This window comes from Palaemon carinicauda, chromosome 40 (assembly GCF_036898095.1).
Source record: "Palaemon carinicauda isolate YSFRI2023 chromosome 40, ASM3689809v2, whole genome shotgun sequence".
NCBI lineage: Eukaryota > Metazoa > Arthropoda > Malacostraca > Decapoda > Palaemonidae > Palaemon > Palaemon carinicauda.
Genome location: NC_090764.1, coordinates 2,670,543 through 2,678,335, shown reverse-complemented (window position 1 = coordinate 2,678,335; position 7,793 = coordinate 2,670,543).

Below are 7,793 nucleotides of genomic sequence, written 5' to 3'. Positions count from 1 at the left end.
GAGGAAAAATGACAACAAAACAGTCAAAGCTTTGCCATCAGAGTTTCAGGAGGCAAAATGACAACACAATCAGTCAATTCTTTGCCATCAGAGTTTCAGGAGGCAAAATGACAACACAATCAGTCAATTCTTTGCCATCAGAGTTTCAGGAGGCAAAATGACAACAAAATCAGTCGATTCTTTGTCATCAGAGTTTCATGAGGTAAAATGACAACAAAACAGTTAAAACTTTGCCATCAGAGTTTCAGGAGGAAAAATGACAACAAAACAGTCAAAGCTTTGCAATCAGAGTTTAAGGAGGAAAAATGACAACAAAACAGTCAAAGCTTTGCCATCAGAGTTTCAGGAGGCAAAATGACAACAAAACAGTCAAAGCTTTGCAATCAGAGTTTCAGGAGGCAAAATGACAACACAATCAGTCAATTCTTTGCCATCAGAGTTTCAGGAGGCAAAATGACAACAAAATCAGTCGATTCTTTGTCATCAGAGTTTCAGGAGGCAAAATGACAACAAAAACTGTCAAAACTTTGCCATCAGAGTTTCAGGAGGCAAAATGACAACAAAATTAGTCAATTCTCTGTCATCAGAGTTTCAGGAGGCAAAATGACAACAAAATTAGTCAATTCTCTGTCATCAGAGTTTCAGGAGGCAAAATGACAACAAAATTAGTCAATTCTCTGTCATCAGAGTTTCAGGAGGCAAAATGACAACAAAATTAGTCAATTCTCTGTCATCAGAGTTTCAGGAGGCAAAATGACAACACAATCAATCAATTCTTTGCCATCAGAGTTTCAGGAGGCAAAATGACAACAAAATCAGTCAATTCTTGTCCATCAGAGTTTCAGGAAGCAAAATGACAACAAAATCAGTCAATTCTTTGCCATCAGAGTTTCAGGAGGCAAAATGACAACAAAATCAGTCAATTCTTGTCCATCAGAGTTTCAGGAAGCAAAATGACAACAAAATTAGTCAATTCTCTGTCATCAGAGTTTCAGGAGGCAAAATGACAACAAAATTAGTCAATTCTCTGTCATCAGAGTTTCAGGAGGCAAAATGACAACACAATCAATCAATTCTTTGCCATCAGAGTTTCAGGAGGCAAAATGACAACAAAATCAGTCAATTCTTGTCCATCAGAGTTTCAGGAAGCAAAATGACAACAAAATCAGTCAATTCTTTGCCATCAGAGTTTCAGGAGGCAAAATGACAACAAAATCAGTCAATTCTTGTCCATCAGAGTTTCAGGAAGCAAAATGACAACAAAATTAGTCAATTCTCTGTCATCAGAGTTTCAGGAGGCAAAATGACAACACAATCAATCAATTCTTTGCCATCAGAGTTTCAGGAGGCAAAATGACAACATAATCAGTCAATTCTTTGCCATCAGAGTTTCAGGAGGCAAAATGACAACAAAATCAGTCGATTCTTTGTCATCAGAGTTTCATGAGGTAAAATGACAACAAAACAGTTAAAACTTTGCCATCAGAGTTTCAGGAGGAAAAATGACAACATAATCAGTCAATTCTTTGCCATCAGAGTTTCAGGAGGCAAAATGACAACAAAATCAGTCGATTCTTTGTCATCAGAGTTTCATGAGGTAAAATGACAACAAAACAGTTAAAACTTTGCCATCAGAGTTTCAGGAGGAAAAATGACAACAAAACAGTCAAAGCTTTGCAATCAGAGTTTAAGGAGGAAAAATGACAACAAAACAGTCAAAGCTTTGCCATCAGAGTTTCAGGAGGCAAAATGACAACACAATCAGTCAATTCTTTGCCATCAGAGTTTCAGGAGGCAAAATGACAACAAAACAGTCAAAACTTTGCCAACAGAGCTTCAGGAGGCAAAATGACAACAAAATCAGTCAATTCTCTGTCATCAGAGTTTCAGGAGGCAAAATGACAACCCAATCAGTCAATTCTTTGTCGTCAGAGTTTCAGGAGGTAAAATGACAACAAAACAGTTAAAACTTTGCCATCAGAGTTTCAAGAGGCAAAATGACAAAGTCAAAACTTTTGCCATCAAAGTTTCTTAAAGAGGCAAAATAACAACAAAAACTGTCAAAACTTTGCCATCAGAGTTTCAGGAGGCAAAATGACAACAAAAACTGTCAAAACTTTGCCATCAGAGTTTCAGGAGGCAAAATGACAACAAAAACTGTCAAAACTTTGCCATCAGAGTTTCAGGAGGAAAAATTACAACAAAACAGTCAAAGCTTTGCCATCAGAGTTTCAGGAGGCAAAATGACAACAAAACAGTCAAAACTTTGCCAACAGAGCTTCAGGAGGCAAAATGACAACACAATCAGTCAATTCTTTGCCATCAGAGTTTCAGGAGGCAAAATGACAACTAAATCAGTCAATTCTTGGCCATCAGTTTCAGGAGGAAAAATTACAACAAAAGTGTCAAAGCTTTGCCATCAGAGTTTCAGGAGGCAAAATGACAACAAAACAGTCAAAACTTTGCCAACAGAGCTTCAGGAGACAAAATGACAACAAAACAGTCAAAGCTTTGCCATCAGAGTTTCAGGAGACAAAATGACAACACAATCAGTCAATTCTTTGCCATCAGAGTTTCAGGAGGCAAAATGACAACAAAATCAGTCAATTCTTTGCCATCAGAGTTTCAGGAGGCAAAATGACAACAAAACAGTCAAAGCTTTGCCATCAGAGTTTCAGGAGGCAAAATGACAACAAAACAGTCAAAGCTTTGCAATCAGAGTTTCAGGAGGAAAAATGACAACAAAACAGTCAAAGCTTTGCCATCAGAGTTTCAGGAGGCAAAATGACAACACAATCAGTCAATTCTTTGCCATCAGAGTTTCAGGAGACAAAATGACAACAAAACAGTCAAAGCTTTGCCATCAGAGTTTCAGGAGACAAAATGACAACAAAACAGTCAAAGCTTTGCAATCAGAGTTTCAGGAGGCAAAATGACAACATAACAGTCAAAGCTTTGCAATCAGAGTTTCAGGAGACAAAATGACAACACAATCAGTCAATTCTTTGCCATCAGAGTTTCAGGAGGCAAAATGACAACTAAATCAGTCAATTCTTGGCCATCAGTTTCAGGAGGAAAAATTACAACAAAACAGTCAAAGCTTTGCCATCAGAGTTTCAGGAGGCAAAATGACAACAAAACAGTCAAAGCTTTGCCAACAGAGCTTCAGGAGGCAAAATGACAACATAACAGTCAAAGCTTTGCAATCAGAGTTTCAGGAGGAAAAATGACAACAAAACAGTCAAAGCTTTGCCATCAGAGTTTCAGGAGACAAAATGACAACAAAACAGTCAAAGCTTTGCAATCAGAGTTTCAGGAGGCAAAATGACAACATAACAGTCAAAGCTTTGCAATCAGAGTTTCAGGAGGAAAAATGACAACAAAACAGTCAAAGCTTTGCCATCAGAGTTTCAGGAGACAAAATGACAACAAAACAGTCAAAGCTTTGCAATCAGAGTTTCAGGAGGAAAAATGACAACATAACAGTCAAAGCTTTGCAATCAGAGTTTCAGGAGGAAAAATGACAACAAAACAGTCAAAGCTTTGCAATCAGAGCTTCAGGAGGCAAAATGACAACAAAACAGTCAAAACTTTGCCATTAGTTCCAAGAGGCAAAATGATGACAAAAATAGTCAAAACTTTACCATCAGAGTTTCAAAAGGCAAAATGACAACAAAATCAGTAAAAACTTTGCCATCAGTTCTAAGAAGCAAAATGACGACAAAAATAGTCAAAACTTTACCATCAGAGTTTCAAGAGGAAAAATGACAATAAAGAGTCAAAACTTTGCCATCCGTTTCAAGAGGCAAAATCATAACAAGAGCAGTCTAAACTTTGCCATCAAAGTTTCAAGAATAAAATGACTACAAGAAGTCAACTCCGTCATCAGAATTTCCAAAGGCAAAATGACAAGAAAAGTCAATCATTGCATTTTTTTTCCTAAATCAGAGTTTCAGGAGGTAAATTGAGAACAAGTATTTTAAGAACTTGTCTATTTTTGTGATTAGTTAAACATGAAAGCTGAAAAAGCACAACTAATTAGCACACCTAAGGCCATTTATGCTTGTAATATTTGAAGTTATATAAGGACAATTACATCTCATCCTTAAGATAAATACAGAAGTAATAGTATTCAGTTACACAAGACCAAACACAACACATCAAATACATTAAATATCAGGTGAGAGTAAGTTTAAATGTCACAGATGAATGGAAAAGGCAACGGACAGGATAATATCCTAACTGTACTATCATTGCTTTAAATATATCAGGGACGTATACAGTTAATCGCAACAATTTCATCATTGTAATCAATTATCTATTATGAATTAAAAGAGCAACTAAATTCTGCATCGATTCTGTTCCCTAATAATTTTACAAAATATTCAGAAAGGATACTTCCATGACAATTAATGCTTCACTTAGTAAGGTAATCTAAAATTAGGTATGTTCTCTTAAATCATTCAAAAACAGAATTTCTTATATCCTAAGAATCAGGTTTTAATTTCAGTGAAATCTGAATATTTCACAGCGCTATAAAACTTCACGGACTAGGCTTTTTAAAATGTACTTGGTGGAGATATGATTTCCTCAGTCTGTGGAAATGTGAATTGCAAGATTATGCTAGACTTGATGCAAAGTCTAAAGGACGATTGGCTTAACCGTTCAACATATGTAGGTTATGCTACAGAACTGCTAATGTGCAGAATGGGAAAAGAAACTCAAACCTTTGCTATCGTGAGAAACTTGCAAGCTTTTATGTACTCCAAGCCTTTTAAGAACCCAAGTTAAACACAACCCCTCCAGTCAGCTCGCCTCAAAGAACTACTGGGTTGAGCATTTTGACGCTACACTGAACTATTGCAATGCAGTTTTTGAGGAGTTTTATTGATGCTTGCTTAACTTACCCCTCATGTAGGACCTTAACGAGCTTCTAGAACTACACACAATTGTACACAATAAAAACCATTAAAGGTGGTAGGAGCTGAAGATCCGTGGCCTTCCTTGTGAAATTTTCCAGCATGGTGGCTACCATCTCAAAATGCAGCTGCAAAAGATCAACTGTGTCAAATGGAGGAGAGAAAATTTATCAAAATCCTTGATATACCCAAGTCATTCCTGTCTTAGAAGTGACGGCAACAGCAGCCAAGGTATTTTTCTTCTATCTGCTGCTAGTAAGATATTAGCTAAATAATTATATTACAGTACATTTAACTTGCCCTATAATTATCTGAATTTGTGCTATCAGAGACCCAGTGTGGCCTTAGGAAGGAAAGAAGAACTATTGACATTGATTTTTACTCTGAGAAAATAATGCAAAAAGTGTCAAGAGCGAAATAATTATTTATAACCTTCTCTGACCTTACCAAGGCTTTTGACATGATGCCTTGTGAGCTGGCAAAAATATGGTGCCAGCAAATTTGTCAAAATACTTCAGCTCTTTCAATTTAACGTGAAAGCATAAGTCACTATTGGAGGTCTGGAATGCTCCTCCATCCCTGTGGAAATGGGATCAGCAGGATGACGGTCTGATTCGTCTTTTTCAATCTGTTCATTATCTCTATAATGACAATATTGTAGGTAAAACTTGGAGAAGAGGAAGGTTCCAAAATATACTAAAGGGGTGGTAGCCTGCTCAACATGAGATGTTTACAGGCCGTAACAAGCATCTACATTCCAATTGGATAACCTGTAATATGCTGATGATGTTGCCAGTTTGGACTGCACCTGAGCCAATGTAATATATGAAACCCTAGTGTGGCAAACTGAGCTAAATTAGAAAGATGATTATGTACAACAGCAAGTAGTGTCAATTAACAAAGATTTGCTGGATAAGATAAAGAGGGCCTCACATGCTTTTGACAGGCTGAGGGGAAGTTTTTTTTTTTTTTTTTTTTTTAGAACGAAAACCTAAGACTTCCCATTAGAATCCAAGTACCGGTACATGAAGAAGTATGGTATATATTTCAACTTTTCCATTCATGATAAAAGGACTGGACTCTATATTACACCCTTAAACAACTGGAACATTTTAATACTTCCTGTTTGGAGAAAATTATTGGACTTTCTTTTAAAGATCAGACTCCATACACAGATTCTAGAATGAACAGGATGTGCAAGCATAAAAACCATGCTCACTAAAGGCCATATACATGTGCTTGGTCTCATGATCTATATGCTCAGAGAAATTCTCCCCAAAACAGAATTTATGCAACGATTTTCACAAACAATATTTCAACTTTGAAAGATTGATATATATTTATTCCAAGCCTTTCAAAATAATGTAGTGTACCTGTTTAATCTATCCAAATTTCCATAAAGACACCCAATATTTGTATGGTATTTACAAATGTTTTTATCTAAATGCTGATGATATTAAAAACTCGTAAGGCTATTCCTACAGACTTCTATAAACGGCTATAGTGGTATTTATCCCGCCTTATTTCAAATACATGAAATGAATTTTCAGGCCTAAAACGAAAATCCATTTTAGTCCAAATCTGGTACCTCCTTTCGAAATGGTATTATGCGCTCTTAAAATGTAATATAAGTATTTTCATATACACAACCAAAGGAATAACTTAAGACTTACTGAATTATTAATATTTCACGTTATAAGACATCTGAAAGGATATAAATTAAATTTGTATAACAGTTTCATGTAAACTGCTATAAAAAATCAGCATGTGATAGTCTATCAGATTAACAATAAAAAAAATGACAAGTTCAGCTCATAATGAAAATGCTATTGGATTTTAAATTTTCCCTATTACATCATCAAATATATATGGAATTTGGTCAGGATACGGTAATTTAAATACGGAAATTAAAACTTAATTCAAAATCAGACAAATGTTAAAAATGAAAAAAAATGCGGATATTCCTAAGTTTTCCATGAGCTTGACAAAACAAAACACACCCATTCTCTTTACCAACACATGACATCCTGTTTGAAACTCAGAAAAGTTGAAAGCATAATATAAATATATTCAAACACCCAATAAAGTTTCTTTTGGTCATCCATAGGAGAACCGTACTCAGGATTCTGAGTCTTGAGACTTAAAAATTGCAACAGAAATTCTACACCACATTTCATAAACAAATAACAAAAACTAGATTAGGTACCAAATTCATCATAACCAAAAGAGAAAAAGCAATTAAGGCACATCACAGGAATAACCTCACCACCCAACCACCTTAAACCTCTGCACATTGCCGCAGTCTTTTACATTGATAAAAGGGACTTAAACATTCTTCAGCAGCGACAGAGAAACTGGATATGCATGTGGAAGAACACAAGGGACGAGAGGGACTTCTCTTCTCATCTCAGCATCAGCTGTCAGCTTAGGAACCTCTGAATTAGTTCCAAAACTGATAACTGACTGGCCACATCCCGCTGAGAACACTCAGCCTCCATGGGCCACTGCAATGCTGACTCCAAGGAGTCCTTTATTTAGTTCTTTCCAAGTTTTCTATCTACAATCTTTCCAATTTCTCTATCTACACATTTCATATAAGAGAAAATCTGTACTTCAACTTGGTCTCGGGGATAATGAGCAATGGATCAAATAGTTTCTTTTAAACTGCCAGATTAAGGAGCAAGGTTTTGAGAGAGAGCTCTAGTTCTTACTTGGTTCCTAGCACTCAAAAGCAAGAGGTCCTCTTTATCAGGAATTTTGGCAAGGCAAAATTATTTGAATTCTGGAAAGGCAAAACTTGACTTGAATTATGGCAAGGTAAAACTCGACTTGAAACATGGCAAGGCCACACTTGACTTGAATTATGACAAGGGC